A 24,535-nucleotide genomic window follows, 5' to 3' on the forward strand; every position below is an offset into this window, starting at 1 on the left:
GCTGTCAAAATCGCCTCACCCCACCATGCCTTGGATAATCCCGCTGTACTCAACATGGCATTCACCAAATCTGTTAGAGTGCGGTTTTTCCTTTCAGCAATCCCATTGGATTGTGGTGAGAATGGCGGTGTCCTCTCATGAATAATACCATGTTCCACGCAGAACTCATCGAACACATTAGAGAAATATTCTCCACTTCGATCAGACCTTAACCGTTTTATTTTCCTCTCAAGTTGGTTCTCAACTTCAGCTTTATAGGCCTTAAAATAATTGAACGCTTCATCTTTTGTTTTTAAGAGATACACATAACAAAATCTAGTGGAGTCATCTATAAAAGTGAGAAAGTATCTTTTACCACCTTTGGTCAAAATTCCATTCATCTCGCACAGATCAGAATGAACAAGTTCTAGAGGTGCCAAACTCCTCGCCTCAGCAGCCTTGTGAGGCTTGCGGGGTTGTTTTGATTCAACACACACATGGCACTTAGACTTTTTGACCAAGTTAAATTTAGGAATTAGATTTAGATTTTCTAACCGCATAAGACAGCCAAAGCTTGCATGACAAAAACGTGAATGTCATAAATCTGACTCATCAGAAAAATTAACAGAATTCACCATTTTATTACACACATCATGCAGTGATAAGCGGAACAAGCCTCCGCAGTTATATCCTTTACCAACAAAAGTACCATGTTTCGACACAACACATTTATTAGACTCAAGAACAACTTTGTATCCATCTCAACATAGCATAGAAGCGCTAACGAGATTCTTCTTGATAGAGGGCACATGCTGCACGCCCTTCAATGGCACCGTCTTTCCCGAAGTAAACTTCAGAATGACCGTACCAACACCAAGAACATGAGCACGCGACCCATTTCCCATTAACAAGGCGCCAGACCTCCCGACCTGATAGGAAGTGAACATAGAGGCATCAGCACACACATGAATGTTTGCACCACTGTCCATCCACCACTCAGGTGAATTACAGACTGAAAGAACAAATGGTAAAGAATTACCATACCCAGATGTTCCACCTTCAGTTTCAGTGGTTACAACATTAGCTGATTTCTTGTCTTGAGTGAACTTGCGATCAGGGCACTCTCTTGCCCAATGTTGATCACTGCCATAGACAAAGCATCCTCCCTTTCCCTTGTTATTGTTGTTCTTCTTTTTAAACTGTGCTGTTTGAACAGGTTTATTCGCGTTCTCTGGTTTGTTCTGGTTTTTCTTCTTGTTAAACTTGCGGAAGTTTCTCTTCTGCACCACATTAGCAGTAGAGGTCTCAACACCTTTTCCACTGTCCTTTGTTCTAGCCCTTTTCTCAACATCAAGAGTACCAATGAGCTCTTCCACATTGAACTCTTGTCTCTTATGTTTGAGAGAGGTAGCAAAGTCCTTCCAAGAAGGTGGCAACTTGGCGATTATACCGCCAGCCACAAACTTGTCAGGTAAAGGACAAGGAAAAAGTTCGAGTTCCTTAGCTAGTGCCTGAAACTCATGAGCCTGTTCCACTACAGATCGGTTCTCAACCATCTTGTAGTCATACAGCTGCTCCATGAGGTACAGCTCGCTACCAGCGTCAGTTACTCCAAACTTTCCGACAAGTGCATCCCACAGCTCTTTCCCTGTGGGAAGGATGATATAGCTTTTCTGGAATTTTGTATCCAGTGCGCTAATTACTGCTCCTCGAAAGAGGTTGTCATCAGCCTTAAACTTAGCCTCATCCTCAGGAGGTAAGTTGGCAGGCTTGCCCTCAGCGGCATAATAACATGACATTGCAGTTAGCCACAACTCCATCTTAGCTTTCCATATCAAGAAGTTTTTACCATCAAAAGGATCAGGCTTTAGCACAGCAGCAAAACCTCTGATAGAAAAATGCCTAACATTAGGTTTTTGGATTGTTAGACATATAGGCATTTTCCGTATTATTTTAATTCCATAAATTAACATTATGATGATGACATATAATAAATAATTAACCATAGAAATCGTGATCTTAAATTGATCCATACCAATATGAATCAAGAGAACATAGAGCATGTGAATTATATAAATCATATAAATACGATAAACATGTAAACTGACTGAACAATTGAGAATAAACAGATAGAAACATAAACAGCTTGACTGTAAAATTAAAACAGACAGATCTATCATATTATAATAAGACAGAAAAGATAAGATAAAATCATTTGAACATATGAAACAGCATAGATGAATATATGAAACATATATAATCTCCAGAACACAAAACAGTAAGTAAATAAACTGATCATACCCTCCCATGCGCTCTGATGATCCAGATCCTTGGCCAACTTCCTTTGTCATGTTAGAGATGTTTTGGGCAGTCGCGTAGACGCTCCCCAAAAACCTAATTGCCGATCCCCCGTGCAAGGTCTCGAACGGCACCGGCTTCGGAGGCACCTGCCCTCTCGCTTCTCTGTGCGCGCAGAGTCACGAGATGGAAATTCCCTCACTCGGCGGTTGGACTGTGATTCTGAAAGTGTGCTCTCGCGTGTACCGAGTGACAGGGGTGCTCCTCTATTTAACCTCTCGCAGAGGGAAGCTGAAGGAGAAAGGTCGCCGAGTCACGCCAAGAGTCGGTCAGCTCTCGCCGAGTCATGTCATGAGTCGGCCAGCACTCGCCGAGTCACGCCATGAGTCGGTCAGCTGAAGGAGAAGGGTCACTCGGCTGGCTGACGAAGAGACAGGGTCACTCGGCTGACGAAGAGACAGGCAACTGAAAGGTTAACGCGGTTAGTGAGTGCTAAAAATTAACACAACCACACCACGCCCGCTCGCTCGCCTGCCTGCCTGCCTGCCTGTCTCACCTCGCCACGCCACGCCCGGCCCGGCCGGCGGCAACGGCGCGCGCGCGCGTGTGGCACGCCCTTGTCCATTTCTTGACTTCTCAAGATAAGTGGAATAAATCCCACCATATAAGTCAAGCCAAAAGACCCTTGGACTTCCAATGTGGTACTATTGGTATTCTCCATCATTACACACCATAGAGTTTATTCAATAAATGGGCCAAGCCCATAAAAGATCCAACAGCTCCTGGTGCCGAACCCCCAGCTTTTGGTGTCACGCATCTTCTCATCGTCGCTCCGTATGCCAGCGCTCATACTCGTCATCAGTTGTGCTATCAATGTGCCTCCTTGCGTAAGTGTCATCGGGCGCTTGCCAGCGCTTTCCCTGCTCGCCGACGGCTCAACCGTTGTTTCCCCGCGAGCTTGCCTCCATGCTCGGGCTTTACTAGCAGTCGAGCTCCTTCTACGTCGCGCCCTTCCTGCCCGGTCTCGCAAACGCTGAGTTCGCCCAGGTCGCAAGCCTAAGTGTCCTCTCCGCGTCCTTGCTCGACTTCTCCAGGACGCTTGTTCTTTATGCGCACGTGTCATCGCCTCCCTAGCCATTATGTTGGGCCGACGACTCGCTTCATGCCACTGCGTCGGTGTTTGCACAGGCCTGCGACATCCCGTCTTAGCTGTCAGTTTCAGCCCTTCTCTGGCCGTGAGGCCATGCTCCTCGTTCGACCTCGCCGTCGACCTCTTACTCCTGTCGTCGTGCAAGCTATCAGGTCGTCGGTCGTCTGATGCTGCTCTAGTACTCGCCAGTTGGATGCTGAACTGAAGAAGGCGATGTTCCGATGCATCACTCATCAAGTGTTCGATCGAAGACTTCAATCGGAGGCTGTCGTCGTTCTCGCAAATATTGAGTCGAATTAATTATGGTGAGCCGATTCACTGTTTTTACTATTGATTTTATGATCGGGAAATAAGACGCTTAGTTTGCGTATGAATTTTAAGTTAGAATTACCAGTGATGTAAGGTGTGCTTCGATGAGTTTAGTTGCCGAGTATATTCGAAGTAGTTTTATTTTGCAGAGTGTAGTATTTCGGTGACGCGTAGGTTAAGTTTAGTATTTTAAGCAATTATCGATATGTCTGTCGATGCTAATTGTGTTCAGTGCGCGTAAGATGAAGTTGATGTCCTGCGCTAGTAGGTAGTATCATCTATTGTTTGTGATCGATAATGTTGGAGTCGGATATTGATTAGTTAGATTGATAGCTATGAATAAATAGTTGTTATCTTGTTTTCGATTGTCCAAATTATTTGAAGGCGAACAACATTATTTGGTCCGCTTCAGTTGAAATCTAAAAAAAGACGACTCAGTGGACATGGTTCTTTAGTATTTTAAATCTTTAGGATTTAAGTGGTGTACAAAATTCATTAATATGCTTCCTTACTCTAAATCGTCGGTATTCAAAAATAGTGAATGAAAATGTGACGAGTAATTTGATATTGGGTGTTTTGACAAAAGACTTGTGCTTAGCTTATTATTACTTGATGTTTGAAGTAGATGCGATTACGCTAGAAAAGTGTGATAATTGGACATAGTCGTATATCGATAACTAGTGTTTCCGTATGAAATGGTACAACGCCTCACCACTAGGTGTTTAATTCGCTATTGTGTAGCATTATTCAGGTTTGTGATATTCCTGTTTATATGCATTCATGTGCATTATGCAAATCATTTAGGTACGTTTATTGACTACATGATATGGAGGACCAAAGTTGAGTCGACCACAAGATATCGCTACGCGTAAGCTTCTCCAAAAGATGATGCTGATGAACGAACCTGAAGATGGATAATCTGAGCGAGTGGCAAGACAAAGAATGATCGCCAAGTGGTCACCACTTAACCAACACTAACCTAGTGTTTTTCCAGGCAAGCCCCGGTGCATTTGCCACTTCCTTGCTATTTTAAAATCTTTATCACCTTGTTTGATGCATTAGATGATAGGAGTTGTGTGCTAAACAGTTGATGCATTCCCTTCATTGAAAAATTAATTACCCTTCCTTGACACCCTTTTATAAAAAGGATTTTTATGATGCTTAGCCTTGCTTTAGAAAAACAAAATGTTTTGTTTTAAAACAAAAGATGATGCTTCACAGTGGATGGGAATTTTTACAAAAAAAGACTGATGATGGTGGATCCATCACGGCCGCGATGGGTTCAACATCTGAAAAGATGTACCTCTGCCAGGTACCAAACTTTGGGTTTTAAATGATTAAAACGAGACCGGGCGAGTGACTTGCACGAGAAGGAAGTCTCGGTGTAGTGTCTCCGTCTGAGTCGCTTAAGGACCGTACCGATGTGGGCCTGCTGACCGAGGACCCTTTAACTGGTAGCATGCCTCGTTATGGGTAAGCTTTGCCTCGGGCAGACCAATACTAGAAATGCCAACAGACAATGGGAGTGGAGAGATGGCGAGAGTAGTGTGTACCCTCCGTGGCAAGAGGCTGGACGGTGGTGTATCTGTGCTCTTGGTTGGCGTGAACCCGGTCTGGTCTTGAGAACCCCGGTGGCGAGTTGACATATGCAAGGGTTAAGTGCTACATATGTCGTGTGATTAGAGATCCTCAGCTGAGTATTAATCGATTCAGATCGCTGTTACTTCTCGGATATGAAGACTTGGTCACTGACTTACCCGTAGCAATCCAGTGAACTGAAGGGTTGATAAATGGCTAGTGTAGGCTAAGTGCTTGAACTAGGATAGAAAGAACTCTAGATGCAGGTAACTTTACTTAACTTGACAAGTAAAAATGGATTTTAAGGATCCACTCATAGTAAGCTTTTCTGCAAACAGAGTCTATGATTCTTGTTGAACCATACCTTGATCCCAAAAGGCTAGCATATCCTTGAGAGTCTTTTTCTTTAGACGGGTAAGACTTGCGAAAGTACACTTCGTACTCAGGGTTTTCGAACCCATGTTGTTGTAGGTACTAGATTTGTGCTGTTGTGGATGGTGTTAAGCGTCGGTGGGCACAACCTTCTTATAAGTCTAAGTAACTCTTCTATACTTCTTATTGAGGATGGTCACTTAAGCTAGCATATATTTCAAGTTATAAATAATTTATAACATTTCAAAGTTTGTCACTTTGAACCACTTTTGTAACCACTCCGATAAACATAATGTAAATTTGTTGTAACTTGTAACCTTTTGTAATAGAGAAATTCTGCTGCAAAATGTTGGTGTGTGATTTGTGTTTACTTAATTTTGTGATCGTGGTTGTAAGTGGTTTATCCGAGGTCCTTGGGGCACTCGGACGGATCTTGTTAAGTTATCTGGTGCACATGCATAGCCATCTGAGGTCTGTGAGACAAGGACAGGTGCATGTGGGCCTAATAACTTGGGAGGTTCTGCCACAGCTTGGTATCGGAGCAAGATTAAGTATAATACGGTCACATACATATTTTCAAAACAAAGTTTTGGTTTCGAAAAACTTATTTTCAACTAAACACATTGTTTGGTTTTGAAAAACAGTTTTGAAAAACTATAATGCTAGTGACATCCTCTGTTAAGCCCTAAATTAAGGACTATCTGGTGGCCTAGTTCAAAACACTAAACCACAACCGGGGAATATTGCATACATGTGTATTGTTATTTTTAAGGCCATTCAGTCTTGAATGGATCGACACTCAAGGTAAGGTGAGATGTGAGAGCATGACCGAACAAACGTCGGTCTAGGGAAGAGTATAGAAAGCGCTTGATTATATATATACATGTTACACATATGTATATATGAAGGCTGCGATGTGGAGTATTTACTTTTCTGGGATTCAGTACCCCTTGAATGTGTATGGGTATACAAGCATGGGAATACTGAGAAGTGTAATGTACTTGTAACGACGCACCTACGCTCAGGTAAGAAGGTGAGTTACCATAATGAGCTGCCCTATGGTTAAAGTGTGGCAGCGGCGCCTATGTGTGGCTCGACACTTAGGGCATGTTTGGTTTGAGGACTAACTTGCCACACTTTGTCTAACTTTTTTGCCTAAAGTTAGTTCTTCAATTTGGATGACTAACCTTAGGCAAAGTGTGGCACAGTTAGCCACGAACCAAATAGGCCCTTAATGATGAGCTGGCCTCCATATAGCAATATATGGAGTATAAACTGTGATAAACTGTCATGTGTGGATCTTGCATCATGGGAAATTGGGTTGTGATAGATTTTTCTGCAGGTACACTGTAACGCCCTGAATTTGGGGGTAGAATTTTTTCTTCTTTTCTCTCACCAAATTCGGGCGTTACTCTCTTTTCTCTTTCCCCGTTTGCTCCTTCTTCCCAATTTCAAACCAGTATAGCGGCAGGTGTCCGTGTCATGTATAAACCAAAACCTAAGTGTCATGGGTGTTGCATCATGCCGAAGCACTTTTCTTTGTCTGATGTTGAGTGTTCGTCTCGTTCCGTTCCGGATTTCGGTTCGCGATTTAATTCCGTTTAGTGGTCGTGCACGTCGTGAGTTTTCGATCCGCGAAGTGGCCCGGCCCAACCTAGTCCAGCGCAGCCCAGCCGGCCCGGCCCGCCCCGGCCTGCGCGCCCCTGGCGCCCCAAACCCCCCATGCGCCCCCTCTCCCCTCTCTCTCTCTCATTTGGATCTCCCGCGCAACAACCTCTCCTCTCCCTCTTCCACCTCTCTCCCCCCGTGGTGCCCTAGGATTTGGAGACGGCGATCACCGGATTTTGGACCCCGAGGTGAGCTCCCCTCCCCTTCCCTTCTCCCTCTCTCTCTCCCTCCTCTTCTTCCCCCCGCGCGTGCCCTCCCTCTCCCCCTGCCCGCGCGCGACCCCCGCTCGGCCCCCTCGGCGCGGCGGCGCGGCGGCGCGGCCCCCCGCCCGGCCTTCCTCCCCGGCGGCGCGCGGCCCCGCCCCGGCCCCCGGCGGCGCTCGGCCCCGCCCCCTGCCCCACCCGCAGCGCGGTGAGCCCTGCTCGCCCGCCCCCGGCGAGCTCGGCCGCCCCTGGCCGGTTCAACCGCCCTGGCCCCGGCCCGGTCGCCCTGCCCCCGTCCCGGCCTCGCCCGACCATGTCCCCGCTCGCCCGCGCTCGCGGTGATTATTTGTTAATTAGCGTGTTGCGTCGCGCGCTTCGCCGCGCGACAGATTTGTCTAATTTCAGATTCTATCTTGTGTTGCGTCGTGCGCTTCGTCGCGCGACGATCCATTTTTGTTTCAGGTTGTTTAAGGTGTAACGCCGCGTGTGTATTCGCGCGACGTTCCACTTTGGACTCAGTTTAGTCGACGTATGCCGTCGTGCGCTTCGTCGCGCGACGCTTAACGTCTCCTCATAACTAAGGCGAAGTGTCTCGTTGCGTGCCCGGTCGCGCGACGAGTCGTTAACTTCTTAATTTGTTTTAGAGAGCTTTGTCGCGCGTCTCGCCGCGCGACCATCCTTTTATTTATCTCCACCTGCTTATAATAATTAGACATGAAACATGACTTTACTTTACGCTAAACATAGTGTCTACATTAAATTTCCTTCCATTAAGCGAGTGGTTAATTTATAATCATGTAACGCGATCGTTTCTCGACTGTCTTTTCCTCTTTCTCTCTTAATCGTACTCGCGAGCCCGCGTGGAACGTCTGTTTACTTATTGCATTCTATTGTATGGTGTACTGTTCTTTTGTATTAAATATGTGGATGTATGTATGTTTGCAATCGCATAGAGAACGATCCGGTCGAAGAACCCGAGGAACTCGCAGGAGAAGCCCCTGAGCAGCAGTCGGTTGGTGGAGGCAAGTGTCCCTTGACCTATCTCTGTCCTATTCATTATTTAATTCACCTCCCGCTTTACACATTTATGCCTAAGGATTGACTAGCTTTTGTTATCCATATCCTTGTTTACCTATTTGGGTTGGATTATTATTGTTTAGCTTTATGCTATTGCTCAAACTCTAATCAATGAACATGATGAGATTATCTATGATACGCTGTTTTCCCTTCTCTTATTATGATGTTGTACTTGTGGTCTTCAAGGGGGCTCGAGCGGTTTCTCGAGTGCCTCTCCGTAAGGACCTGTTCTATGGATGACCGCCCGGGAAAACAGTGCAACCATGAGGGTGGAATGGGATGCCCTTAGCTGAATAATTAGAGGATCCGGGGTGTAGTTCACTTAGCCGTCGTGCCGTCAATGGGGCTCGGTGTATGCGGCTCGCTCTGCCAAGTTTGGGTTCGCCCCTTGGGGAGGAGTGCGGTGCATTTAGGAAACCTAACGGGTGGCTACAGCCCCGGGGAATCTTTGTAAAGGCTACGTAGTGATGCCCTGCTGGGTCACCTTGGTAGTGATCAATGGAGAGTCATGACCTCCGGGCAGAATGGGAATCACGGCTTGTGGGTAAAGTGCACAACCTCTGCAGAGTGTTTGAAAACTGATATATCAGCCGTGCTCGCGGTTATGAGCGGCCAAGGGAGCTCCAGTGATTAGTGGTACTTGATCAGAGATACTTTGGTACAGGTGGTTATGAGATTGATGGTTTTGGTTATGACTATGGTGCTGGTAAGTGGTATTCTTTCCGTTTGGAAAGGGTACATCGGGTTAATAACTTGGGTTAATGCTAAAACTTGGCTTTCTACTAGTAAGTAATAATCTGACCAACTAAAAGCAACTGCTTGACTTATCCCCACATACAGCTAGTCCACTACAGCCAAACAGGATACTTGTTGAGTATGTTGATGTGTACTCACCCTTGCTCTACACACCAAACCCCCCCCCATCCCCAGGTTGTCAGCATTGCAACCACTGCTCAGGCGAAGATGAAGCTGTGGAAGGAGACTTCCAGGAGTTCCAAGACTACGACGAGTTCTAGGCGTGGGTTAGCGGCAACCCCCAGTCGGCTGCCTGTGAAGGCCGCGGTTATCTACGTTTCTTTTCCGCACTTTGATTTATTGTAAGGACTATATGGACGTCTCAGACGTATGATGTAATCGACTATTTCCCTTCTTAATACTATTTGAGCACTGTGTGATGATGTCCATGTTATGTAACTGCTGTGTACGTGAATAACTGATCCTGGCACATACATGGTTCGCATTCGGTTTGCCTTCTAAAACCGGGTGTGACATAAGTGGTATCAAAGCCGTGCTGACTGTAGGACCGCTAACCTAGAATAGAATGGTCGTTCTAAGGACTATAGACCTCTGTCCCTGCCTTGACTTTGATATCCCTTCAAAAGTTGGTCATACCGACCAAACCTATGTTCTACTATATAATATACCTTGCTGAAAATTGTGTTTTATTCTAATCCTTCATTTACTTATGATTCATTATTTGCTGGTCATATTAACTCTGTTCTCACCCTTTTGCTTGCGATGTCTTTTGTAGATGGCTCAACTTAGACACACTGCACAAAAGTCCGTCATCCCCTTCTTACCCTCCCGCCTTGCTGAGCGTCCGCTTCGCCGTCCCGTGGCCGGACAGTCTAGCCACTTGGAGAGACTGCACCACCGCCTGCATGAGGAGCAGGAACGTCGACGACAGGAGCGGCAGGGCTCTTCCTTCTCGCTCCAGCAGGAGATAGAGTCCGTGAGGAGCTGCTCCCCTGTGCTTCCTCTGGAGGCGCCCCCTGCACCACCACTGGGCGCCCCAGCTTCTGGAGTAGCTGCTGGAGGAGACCCAGACGACGGAGGTGGCAACGACAGCTCGAGCCACGACACCGACTTCTCTGCTAACCATGAGCCGGAAGGATGGGTTGCTCGACCCATCACTCGTGACGCTGCTCGTGGGTGTCACTTCCACGATGCGCTCGACACCCTGCTACGTCGGGCACTTAACCGGCATACTTGGTCTATCGAGTTTCGCTGTGTGGTCTACCAGCACAGTCGCGGGGTCTACCCGGACCGCTGGGAGGCAACCTGCTTGGTGCGCCGTCCGGAGAACAGTCTCCAGGGTGCGGAGGCCTGCTCAGAGCACTATTCTATCTCTGAGCGGGACTCAGCTGAGGCAGCCATGCAAGATGCTGCACGGCGTGCACTTTCGCACTACTGCTCGGTTTTCGGTGGGGTAGCTGACGGCCTTGACCTGAAGTATTACCCCCGCCGTCCATCTGGCAGCACAGGAGGCGTGATTGTCTCACCTGTCGGTGAGGGCAATCCTAGGTTGAGCAGCACAGTCAACCTAGCCGCCGTGCTAAACACGGAGCTGGACCATGCATTAGACGAGCTGAGTAGGGCTCGTGCTGAGATCGCCCTGCTGCGGGCTGAGCGCGCGGAACGTCGTCACCTGGATGATGGTTCCCCCGCTCCCGTCGGGACTCAGCACCCGTACCGCTCACCTCAGCGTGGACACCAGTCTTATGGCAATCCCGACTGCAAGACCAAGATAACTCTAGAACCATAGATCGTTAGAGTTGGATCTTGTAATTAATACGAAATATATACATAGAAGCTACAGTCTTAGCGTTAGTCTCGGTCTTAGTTAGTCTTAGTTAGACAGGGTAGTTTGCTATATCCTGTGCATCTATGTTTGTCATGATGAACTATGTTTGGTTTGGATCTTTGTAATGACTGTCACCAGAATGTGGGTATCCCCTGCATTTTGGTTTACCTATTATGTTAATGGAGTTAGTTATATAGTTGGGAAACCTTTTATTCCACTTTCCTCTTTATCTGAGAAGCTGTGTGGTCTGTGTTGGAGATCAGTGAAGATGCTCATCTGTTCAGTGCTGTTGAAGAATTCTATACTCTTTTCTTATGCTGCAAGATTTGTCGGATCAGTTCTGATGTGTGGTTGCATTCTGCAGATGTCAGAGAACAGGCGCAGAGGAGGAAGGCGTGCTCAGCAGGAGCGAGCCGCTCAACAAGAAGAGGTGCCCCAGCAGCAGCACCTGCCGCCCCCGCCCCCGATGTCCATCGAGCAGATGTTTCTGATGCAGACTCAGGCAGTTCAAGCCATCAGTCAGACTTTGGCCGCCATTCAGCAGCAGCAGCAGCAGCAGGCCCCACCTCAGCCTCAGATGCCTCAGATGCCCAGAGACAAACGTGCTGAATTCATGAGAGGTCATCCACCAACGTTCGCTCACTCCTCTGACCCCATGGATGCTGAAGACTGGCTGCGCACTGTGGAGCGGGAGTTGCATACCGCTCAGTGCGATGACAGGGAGAAGGTTCTGTATGGTCCCCGTCTGTTGAGAGGAGCAGCCCAATCATGGTGGGAGTCTTACCTCGCCACCCATGCCCACCCTGACGCCATCACCTGGGAAGAGTTCAGAGGTAGCTTTCGTCAGTACCATGTTCCCGCAGGTCTGATGACTGTGAAGAAGGAGGAGTTCCTGGCTCTCAAGCAAGGGCCATTGTCTGTCAGTGAGTACCGGGACAGGTTTCTGCAGTTGTCTCGCTATGCTCCTGAAGATGTCAACACCGACGCCAAGCGACAGTACCGTTTCCTGAGAGGCTTGGTTGACCCTCTGCAGTACCAACTGATGAATCACACCTTCCCGACATTCCAGCACCTGATTGATAGAGCAATCATGACAGAGAGGAAGCGTAAGGAGATGGAGGATCGTAAACGCAAGATCAGTGGAACCCAGCCTGGAAGCAGCAATCGTCCTCGTTTCTCAGGCAATCAACCTCAGCAGTTCAGGCAGAACCAACGTCCACCTCAGCAGCATCAGCAGTTCCAAAGGCAGTATCCTCAGCACCAGTACCAGAACCGTCAAAGCAATCAGTCAGGAGGTCAGTTTCAGAGGCAGAATCAGCAGGCACCTCGTCTTCCTGCCCCAGCAAACCAGCAGAACAGTCAAGCAGCACCAGTTCAGGTTGGAAACAGAGCATGTTTCCACTGTGGAGAGCAAGGCCACTGGGTGATGCAATGTCCGAAGAAGGCAGCCCAGCAGCAGTCAGGCCCCAATGCCCCAGCAAAGCAGAATGTGCCTCAGCCTGGAGCAGGCAATCGCTCTCATCTGTGCTACAATCATGGAAGGTTGAACCACTTGGAGGCTGAAGCAGTTCAGGAGAGCCCCGGCATGATAGTAGGTATGTTCCCAGTCGACTCCCATATTGCAGAGGTGTTATTTGATACTGGAGCAACGCATTCTTTCATTACTGCATCATGGGTAGGAGCACATAATCTTCCAATTACTACCATGTCAACCCCCATTCAAATTGACTCAGCCGGTGGTAGAATTCGAGCCGATAGCATTTGTTTGAATATAAGTGTGGAAATAAGGGGGATAGCGTTTCCCGCCAACCTCATAGTAATGGGTACTCAGGGAATAGATGTCATCCTAGGGATGAATTGGCTAGATAAGTATCAGGCAGTTATCAGTTGTGATAAAAGGACAATCAAGTTGGTGTCCCCACTAGGAGAGGAAGTGGTGACCGAGTTAGTCCCGCCTGAGCCAAAGAAAGGAGGTTGTTATCAGATGGCTGTTGATAGTGGTGAAGCAGACCCAATCGAGAGTATCAAGGTTGTGTCCGAGTTCCCAGATGTGTTTCCAAAGGACTTACCGGGTATGCCACCAGAGCGGAAAGTTGAGTTTGCCATAGAGCTTCTTCCTGGAACCGCCCCTATCTTCAAGAGAGCTTACAGAATATCTGGACCAGAGTTGGTTGAGCTTAAAAAGCAAATTGATAAGCTGTCAGAGAAAGGTTACATTCGGCCAAGCACCTCGCCTTGGGCCGCCCCTGTCTTGTTCGTGGAAAAGAAAGATGGCACCAAGAGGATGTGCATCGATTATCGAGCTTTGAATGAGGTCACGATCAAGAACAAGTATCCCTTGCCCAGAATAGAAGATCTGTTCGGCCAGTTGAGAGGAGCCAGTGTGTTCTCCAAGATTGATCTGAGGTCAGGTTATCATCAGCTCAGGATCCGACCTTCGGACATTCCGAAGACGGCATTCATTTCCAAGTATGGTTTGTATGAGTTCACTGTGATGTCTTTTGGTTTGACCAATGCGCCAGCGTTCTTCATGAACTTGATGAACAGTGTATTCATGGATTACCTTGATAAGTTTGTGGTGGTATTCATCGATGACATTCTGATTTATTCTCAAAGCGAAGAAGAGCATGCAAGTCATTTGAGGATGGTATTGCAGAGATCGCGAGAGCACCAGTTGTATGCAAAGTTGAGCAAGTGTGAGTTCTGGATCAGTGAAGTCCTGTTCTTGGGTCACATAATCAACAAAGAAGGATTGGCTGTGGATCCAAAGAAAGTGGCAGACATTTTGAACTGGAAAGCGCCAACAGATGCTCGAAGAATCAAGAGTTTCATTGGAATGGCCGGGTACTATCGGCGATTTATTGAAGGGTTTTCGAAGATTGCGAAACCAATGACAGCGTTGCTAGGCAACAAAGTTGAGTTCAAGTGGACCCAGAAATGCCAAGAGGCCTTTGAAGCGCTGAAAGAGAAGTTGACTACAGCGCCTGTCCTAGTCTTGCCTGATGTGCACAAGCCCTTCTCGGTGTATTGTGATGCTTGTTACACAGGTTTGGGATGTGTGTTGATGCAAGAGGAAAGAGTTGTGGCTTACTCGTCCCGACAGCTGAAGGTTCATGAGAGGAATTACCCAATCCATGATCTAGAGTTGGCAGCAGTGGTTCACGCACTGAAGACATGGAGGCACTACTTGTTTGGACAGAAATGTGATGTTTACACAGATCACAAGAGTCTGAAGTACATATTCACTCAGTCAGAGTTGAACATGAGGCAACGAAGATGGTTAGAGTTGATCAAAGATTATGAGTTGGAGATTCATTACCATCCAGGCAAAGCAAACATAGTGGCAGATGCTTTGAGCAGAAAGAGTCAAGTCAATCTGATGGTCGCTCGTCCGATGCCTTATGAGTTGGCCAAAGAGTTTGACAGGTTGAGTCTCGGATTTCTGAATAATTCGCGAGGAGTCACAGTCGAGTTGGAACCTACCTTGGAGCGCGAAATCAAAGAAGCGCAGAAGAATGATGAGAAGATCAGTGAGATCCGGCGACTGATTCTAGATGGCAGAGGCAAAGATTTTCGAGAAGATGCAGAGGGTGTGATATGGTTCAAAGACCGCTTGTGTGTTCCCAATGTCCAGTCCATTCGGGAGTTGATTCTCAAGGAAGCTCATGAGACAGCCTATTCGATTCACCCTGGCAGTGAGAAGATGTATCAGGATCTGAAGAAGAAATTCTGGTGGTACGGAATGAAGAGGGAAATCGCAGAGCATGTGGCTATGTGCGATAGTTGCCGAAGAATTAAGGCAGAACACCAGAGACCTGTTGGATTGTTGCAACCGTTGCAGATCCCTCAGTGGAAATGGGATGAAATTGGTATGGATTTCATAGTCGGATTGCCTCGCACTCGAGCCGGCTACGATTCCATCTGGGTAGTAGTGGACCGCTTGACCAAGTCAGCCCACTTCATACCTGTCAAGACCAACTACAGCAGTGCAGTATTGGCAGAATTGTATATGTCTCGGATCGTTTGTCTTCATGGTGTGCCAAAGAAGATAGTGTCAGACAGAGGAACGCAGTTCACCTCTCATTTCTGGCAGCAGTTGCATGAAGCTTTGGGCACGCATCTGAATTTCAGTTCAGCTTATCATCCGCAGACAGATGGCCAGACCGAAAGGACCAATCAAATTCTTGAAGATATGTTGAGAGCCTGTGCGTTGCAAGATCAGTCCGGATGGGATAAGAGATTGCCTTATGCGGAGTTTTCCTATAACAACAGTTACCAGGCCAGTTTGAAGATGTCACCATTTCAGGCGCTTTATGGAAGGAGTTGTAGAACTCCGTTGCAATGGGATCAGCCTGGAGAAAAGCAAGTGTTTGGGCCAGACATTTTGCTTGAAGCCGAAGAGAACATCAAGATGGTCCGAGAGAATCTGAAGATAGCGCAATCGAGGCAGCGAAGCTATGCAGACACAAGAAGAAGAGAGCTGAGTTTCGAGGTCGGAGACTTTGTCTATCTGAAAGTGTCACCGATCAGAGGAGTGAGAAGGTTCGGAGTGAAAGGCAAGCTAGCACCCCGCTACATTGGTCCGTATCAGATTCTTGCAAGACGTGGAGAAGTGGCCTATCAGCTCAGTTTGCCCGAGAATTTGTTTGATGTGCATGATGTCTTTCATGTGTCTCAGTTGAAGAAGTGCTTGCGTGTGCCAGAAGAGCAGTTGCCAGTGGAAGGTCTTGAGGTCCAGGAGGACTTGACCTACGTTGAGAAACCAGTGCAAATCCTTGAGGTTGCAGACAGAGTCACCCGAAGGAAGACCATCAGAATGTGCAAAGTCAAATGGAATCATCACTCTGAGGAAGAAGCAACCTGGGAGCGTGAAGATGATCTGATGGCTAAATACCCTGAGCTCTTTGCTAGCCAACCCTGAATCTCGAGGGCGAGATTCTTTTAAGGGGGATAGGTTTGTAACGCCCTGAATTTGGGGGTAGAATTTTTTCTTCTTTTCTCTCACCAAATTCGGGCATTACTCTCTTTTCTCTTTCCCCGTTTGCTCCTTCTTCCCAATTTCAAACCAGTATAGCGGCAGGTGTCCGTGTCATGTATAAACCAAAACCTAAGTGTCATGGGTGTTGCATCATGCCGAAGCACATTTCTTTGTCTGATGTTGAGTGTTCGTCTCGTTCCGTTCCGGATTTCGGTTCGCGATTTAATTCCGTTTAGTGGTCGTGCACGTCGTGGGTTTTCGATCCGCGAAGTGGCCCGACCAAACCTAGTCCAGCCCAGCCCAGCCGGCCCGGCCCGCCCCGGCCTGCGCACCCCTGGCGCACCAAACCCCCCATGCACCCCCTCTCCCCTCTCTCTCTCTCATTTGGATCTCCCGCGCAACAACCTCTCCTCTCCCTCTTCCACCTCTCTCCCCCCGTGGTGCCCTAGGATTTGGAGACGGCGATCACCGGATTTTGGACCCCGAGGTGAGCTCCCCTCCCCTTCCCTTCTCCCTCTCTCTCTCTCCCTCCTCTTCTTCCCCCCGCGCGCGCCCTCCCTCTCCCCCTGCCCGCGCGCGACCCCCGCTCGGCCCCCTCGGCGCGGCCCCCGCTCGGCCCCCTCGGCGCGGCGGCGCGGCCCCCGCCCGGCCACCTCGGCGCGGTGGCGCGGCCCCCGCTCGGCCCCTCGGCGCGGCGGCGCGCCCCCCCCCCCCCCCGCCCGGCCTCCCTCCCCGGCGGCGCGCGGCCCCGCCCCGGCCCCCGGCGGCGCTCGACCCCGCCCCCTGCCCCGCCCCGGCCCCCGGCGGCGCTCGGCCCCGCCCCCTGCCCCACCCGCGGCGCGGCGAGCCCTGCTCGCCCGCGCGCGCCCGCCCCCGGCTCGGCCGCCCCTGGCCGGTTCAACCGCCCCGGCCCCAGTCCCGGCCCGGTCGCCCTGCCCCCGTCCCGGCCTCGCCCGACCGTGTCCCCGCTCGCCCGCGCTCGCGGTGATTATTTGTTAATTAGCGTGTTGCGTCGCGCGCTTCGCCGCGCGACAGATTTGTCTAATTTCAGATTCTATCTTATGTTGCGTCGTGCGCTTCGTCGCGCGACGATCCATTTTTGTTTCAGGTTGTTTAAGGTGTAACGCCGCGTGTGTATTCGCGCGACGTTCCACTTTGGACTCAGTTTAGTCGACGTATGCAGTCGTGCGCTTCGTCGCGCGACGCTTAACGTCTCCTCATAACTAAGGCGAAGTGTCTCGTTGCGTGCCCGGTCGCGCGACGAGTCGTTAACTTCTTAATTTGTTTTAGAGAGCTTTGTCGCGCGTCTCGCCGCGCGACCATCCTTTTATTTATCTCCACCTGCTTATAATAATTAGACATGAAACATGACTTTACTTTACGCTAAACATAGTGTCTACATTAAATTTCCTTCCATTAAGCGAGTGGTTAATTTATAATCATGTAACGTGATCGTTTCTCGACTGTCTTTTCCTCTTTCTCTCTTAATCGTACTCGCGAGCCCGCGTGGAACGTCTGTTTACTTATTGCATTCTATTGTATGGTGTACTGTTCTTTTGTATTAAATATGTGGATGTATGTATGTTTGCAATCGCATAGAGAACGATCCGGTCGAAGAACCCGAGGAACTCGCAGGAGAAGCCCCTGAGCAGCAGTCGGTTGGTGGAGGCAAGTGTCCCTTGACCTATCTCTGTCCTATTCATTATTTAATTCACCTCCCGCTTTACACATTTATGCCTAAGGATTGACTAGCTTTTGTTATCCATATCCTTGTTTATCTATTTGGGTTGGATTATTATTGTTTAGCTTTATGCTATTGCTCAAACTCTAATCAATGAACATGATGAGATTATCTATGATACGCTGTTTTCCCTTCTCTTATTATGATGTTGTACTTGTGGTCTTCAAGGGGGCTCGAGCGGTTTCTCGAGTGCCTCTCCGTAAGGACCTGTTCTATAGATGACCGCCCGGGAAAACAGTGCAACCATGAGGGTGGAATGGGATGCCCTTAGCTGAATAATTAGAGGATCCGGGGTGTAGTTCACTTAGCCGTCGTGCCGTCAATGGGGCTCGGTGTATGCGGCTCGCTCTGCCAAGTTTGGGTTCGCCCCTTGGGGAGGAGTGCGGTGCATTTAGGAAACCTAACGGGTGGCTACAGCCCCGGGGAATCTTTGTAAAGGCTACGTAGTGATGCCCTGCTGGGTCACCTTGGTAGTGATCAATGGAGAGTCATGACCTCCGGGCAGAATGGGAATCACGGCTTGTGGGTAAAGTGCACAACCTCTGCAGAGTGTTTGAAAACTGATATATCAGCCGTGCTCGCGGTTATGAGCGGCCAAGGGAGCTCCAGTGATTAGTGGTACTTGATCAGAGATACTTTGGTACAGGTGGTTATGAGATTGATGGTTTTGGTTATGACTATGGTGCTGGTAAGTGGTATTCTTTCCGTTTGGAAAGGGTACATCGGGTTAATAACTTGGGTTAATGCTATAACTTGGCTTTCTACTAGTAAGTAATAATCTGACCAACTAAAAGCAACTGCTTGACTTATCCCCACATACAGCTAGTCCACTACAGCCAAACAGGATACTTGCTGAGTATGTTGATGTGTACTCACCCTTGCTCTACACACCAACCCCCCCCCATCCCCAGGTTGTCAGCATTGCAACCACTGCTCAGGCGAAGATGAAGCTGTGGAAGGAGACTTCCAGGAGTTCCAAGACTACGACGAGTTCTAGGCGTGGGTTAGCGGCAACCCCCAGTCGGCTGCCTGTGAAGGCCGCGGTTATCTACGTTTCTTTTCCGCACTTTGATTTATTGTAAGGACTATATGGACGTCTCAGACGTATGATGTAATCGACTATTTCCCTTGTTAATACTATTTGAGCACTGTGTGATGATGTCCATGTTATGTAACTGCTGTGTACATGAATAACTGATCCTGGCACGTACATGGTTCGCATTCGGTTTGCCTTCTAAAACCGGGTGTGACATACACTAACCTCAAAAACGTATGTGTAGCTGACGACTAGAAAATTACCGAGAGAGACGTAAGTATGCCACCGAGATAGAACGTTATTGCCACATTATGTTGGAAAAACTTGTGAGGACGAACAGGACGAGCATGCATCCTGATTGTTGCATCTTGTTTGTCACATGTGCACGAAAATGTTGTTCTCACCTTTATTCTAGTAGCTGGTGATTGTAGAAAATGTGGTGTAATGTTGTATTATGAACTTCTATGAAATAGTTGTTCTCCATTCCTTAGGAAATCTGTTTAGGTGTTATATGTGTTGGCTCTTGTACTTGATGTGTCGATAGAAGGTTGGTGACTTGTTTGCCTAAACCCAAAACTAGGCTATGTTCTCGTTTAGTGAACCATAACCCAAATCTTTATCAGTCCTTCAAAATCCTTCCAAGTTTCCAAACATGGATGAGTTCGAGTTTCTCGTTACTACTACATGACCGCTTAGACAAGCTTTTTGTTGGATGTAAAATGCACGTAGACTTAAAGCGAGGATCTTGAGTCCGTGTTCTAGACAATAATCCGTGACTCTTTTGTAGTCATCTTTCCATCCTAAATTATGCCTTTGCTCGATTGATGCAAGCTGTTGTCCCTATTCTATTTTGCCTCTCCTGGAGGATTGCATTGTCGCTTTATCAATCTGACCTAGGAAAGACATGACCGATCAATTTCTTTAATTTGATGCCTTTGGTTTCCCCATCTCTATTGAAGGCATACCAACTTAATCTTATGATTGTTTTCCCTCTGTATCTAATTAGATACTAATCCTTGACCTTGTAATCTCTATGATCGGCATATAAATATGCTTGGGGCTGAATTAACAGTCTCTCATCATACTCCCTTCATCAATCAATTTAGGTTTTAGCCATGTTGGGTTCATTTCATTGGTCCATGATCTACTTGGCTCTCTACTTGTAATCATTCTTATGTGGCGGAACCGCCCGAATTATTCCAACTTAAGTGCCCAAGTCCCACCTTAGAGGCTAGACCACACATAAATAAGAATAAACCGACAGTCCCTCGGATCTAGTCCGACTAGGCCACTAACAGGATCAAGCACCACATACTCACTCGAAGGTGAGGCACAAAGCAAATACAATAAAGCATAAAACCATAATTTAAAGAAGTGCTTAAGGTTATTACAACATTGTTCGAGATGCAGCGGAAATCAACTAACGATAGATAAAAGGGAGGATGGGGAAGCCTGGCCCATCACTCCTCCTGCTCCTCACCTGCTGAGGTAGGGTCCCACTCAACTGTCCAACACGGTGGCAAGGTAGATGGCCAAGTCACTCCAGCAACCATCTCCTCCAGAGAACCTGTAAAAATTATGCCACAAGAAAGGCTGAGTATACTAATACTCAGCTAGACTTACCCGGTGTGAGGAGTCTAATCCTCTACCTCTAGACATGCAGTTGTTTGGCTGAGGGGTTTGGTTTGCCAAAAGCACTAGCTGAGTCTAAAATCAAGTTTTAGCTTTTCAAGTTTTAGTATGATTTTTTTTTAAACTAGATGAGTACCTAGCTATTCATACATGGTATCAAACATTTTATCAATCAATGTCTTTTGCTAGTCACCTCAATTCCACTTATTACTCAATGTAGCAGCATGGATCAAGCAGTCTCATTAGCTGCGAGAAGCAGAAAATTCGAATCAAGTTTTAACCTTGCAAGGTAAACCTAAACACACGACGTGGCGAGGCACTCCGTCCCCACACATATCAACCGTCCCCATCGATTCCCTGGCAACAGAAAGAGGCCCACCGCCTTGTCGTACAATGCCTCACTGACCCCGACTGCCGTCGTGCAGTGACCGCACTTGTAACCACCATAACCGGAATGGGAGACCACGTCTCAGGTCGCGTGAGGAGATAAATCCGTGGGCAGGTTCACTCAGGTACTAGGCTTACCATTTACCATATTTCTCGGCATGTGCTTAGTACGTTCAAACGCTTGACACACGGTACCACACCTTAATCCTTATTCCAATTTCCGTCTCGTAGACAACACATCCCCATGGATCGTTGTCCACGGACCATCATCATTACAATATAAAAATGGATACAACCAATTCCTGACATCGCGCGAGTGCTAGAAAAATCACTCGACTTCTACCGAGATCCCTAATTAGTAAAGCAGCTACTCGACTTAGCATACTAGTATCTATCTCAAAAGGAATCCTAAGTTCATGCAACTATGGTTTCAGTCAACTCCTACACTTAAGTGCACAGTACAAACCTACAAACATTAAGTGCAGTAAAATAACATATATAACGGTTATGCATAAAATCGGGGCTTGCCTGGAATTCGACACTTAGATAGTGTTTGCTGGGGGGGTACTCGCTTGGCGAGCATCCACTGGTTAAGTCCATCCTTCCTTAGGTCATCCATCAACTGCGTCTTGTGGTTGGCACCACTTCACTTGCACGATCATTATCTTTTAGAGACGAATTTTAAATTTGACAAATTTAGATACAATTTTTGAGAGCCGAAATGATTTCAAATAAAAAAGTTGTAAACTACAAAGTTTTATAACTTTTAGAGATCTACAACTTTTATTTTGAGGGTTTCATCATACGAGGTCGTTTGAAAAACTCAAAAAATTAAGGATAAAAATGATTTCTAGTGGCGGTTCCTTAAGAAAACCACCACTAGAAATCGATTTCTACAGGCGGTTCCTTAAGAAAACCGCCACTAGAAATCATGGATTTCTACTGGCGATTTTCATAAAGAACCGCGTCTAAAAATACGATTTCTAGTGGTTGTTTTCTTAAGAAACCGCCACTAAAAATAGCACAGACGGTTGATAACTGAATCCACCTATAAAAATATACCGCACCGCAGGCTTTGAGCCTTTTTCTACTAGTGTAACGAAAATACCACAAGATATACAAAGACATAGTAGCGAACTAACATTAAATTGGAAAAGACCGTAAACCACCACACGTTAGCATTAGTTATCTACACGTCATCGAGCGCACAACATTAACACCACTAGAAGGATGACGATTACTACCTATAAATAATCCAACACAACACGACATCACAAGTACAAGCACTTATTTAATTGTATACGGCTTTTCATTAGTCCTTCCTTTGATCGCACAAAAGCATCCCAAACACAAGTTTAATAGAGGATCTATGCATCAACGCCTATGGAAATTTTATATCACAATCAACTAGAGGAAGAAACATATAAAACATGACACATAAGCAATATTAAGCTTAGTCATGGCAACTCTACATTAATTAAGTGCTAATCAAACAATTTTAGCAAAATGGGTGAACTAAACAATCAAATGCGCACTAGCAAATTTTTGGGACAGCAACACAGCAGTCACTCATTTTAATCATAACTCTTCAAATAATAATCCAAAAATAGCAAACTAGAACTTTTTGGAAATCTTAAAAAGTGAACTACAACTTTGGTATTTTTACCTCAACATGATTCAGCACTTAGCAAGGTCAAAAAGTGCTAACACAATAGCTCTGTCCAGATTTGGACAGATTCAGACTTGCGACTTCAAAAATTCATAACTAGAGATTCATGCATCCAAAACAGGTCATACTAGACTTTTTGGAAAGCTAATGAAATTTTCTACAAATCATTTATAAACATCTCAAGGTGATTCCATATGCACTTTAGGATAAAAGACATTAGAAGGCTTTGCTGTCCAGAACTGGACAGATTCAGACTTCATACTTCAAACGCATGTAACTTAATCATCACGCCACCAAAATGAGTGATCCAAGACTTTTTGGAAAGATCAGAAAAAGTACTACACAACGTTTATAATCACCAAGAAGTGATTCCATGTTTAATCAAATCAAACATTACAGTTTTCGAAATCTGTTCTGACAGTGGACAGAACACAACAACCCGTTTGTAAAATCCATAACGCTTACACTATCAGGCCTATGGTTATGAAATTTTAACACAAGCAAGATAAGAAAAGCATCTACAACTTTCTTATAATTACCATGAACATATTGTAAAATTAACTTAAGCAACCAATTCGATCACTTAAATCTATACAGAAATTGGACAGGTTTAGTGACTGAATTTGCAAAAAACATAACTCCTACACGATCAGACTTGTGGCTGTCAAGTTTTAACACAAGTAAGATAATAAAGTTATCTACAACTTTTCTGTATGACATTTCTACAGAAAACATAATTTATTTCATCAAACATACAACGCGACGAAAATAGTGCGTGCAGCCTAAAACAGCAAGTAGTAAATTTCAGCTCCTACTTACTTCCAGAATTTACCATTTTCTGGAGATTTGGACTACACTAACACTTCACCATTCGTTAGAGTTAAAACAACCAAATGAGGAATAACAAGTCGACTTACAAATTTTTATTTAAGTCATTTCGTGCCTAGAATTACCATACACAATTAACCACGCATTCACCACAATAATCAAATTCGGTATATATGTATATCGAAGCGCTTTTCACCCAATAATTTGCATTTCAACTTAGGCATCACATGAGCACTACTACTTTTTACCCGTGACCATAACCATGCGCATTTAGGGCATAACAAGCAAATTATCGTGATTACGGGCTTTAACCAAAGGCATCTAACAATTCGGCTAACTAGCGCAACAACATATGCTGCTATACATCCTACACGTCGGCTTGCCTATTATTATCGCAATCCGAGACAACATATATGTAACAATCACTTAACGCAACTAACTCTTACTTAACAGGAGTTGGCCAACACAGTATAAAACTTAGCAAACTATTTTTGACATCGCAACTCAAAAACATGGGTTGGAGCAGATTAATCAGCGTTTTTTAACCATTGCTCAACTTAAATTAGTTAACACACAAGTCACCTAAAATATCACATTTTAGGGGGTCTAACATAGAGGCATTAACACATGGCATAAAACTCTATAAGACTACATTTGCTACTGAAGGACCTAAAGCACTTATGTGCATATCTTATCGGATTGTTCTTCAATTTTAACAAAGATCGACTTATGAACACTACTCGCCTCCAATAATTATTGGGCTGCGATAACGCTCATATAAAACCTTTAACCAATCAACAAGACATTTATTTATCCACTGGGCATGGAATGTAATGATGGATAAAGTGAAGCATCACATTACCATACAACAAAAATCATGACAACACCGATAGATACTATCCACTAACCGTTTGAAAAACTCAACTTACTTCTCGCTTGCCACTACAAACCTCCTCAATCACACGACCATCATGAGCATCCTTCGCATGATTATACGACAGCAACCTAAACGTTGGGTTACACAATACATGCATCTTTCTTCGTCG

Source organism: Zea mays, chromosome 9, assembly GCF_902167145.1.
Source record: "Zea mays cultivar B73 chromosome 9, Zm-B73-REFERENCE-NAM-5.0, whole genome shotgun sequence".
In the NCBI taxonomy this organism is placed as follows: Eukaryota; Viridiplantae; Streptophyta; class Magnoliopsida; order Poales; family Poaceae; genus Zea; species Zea mays.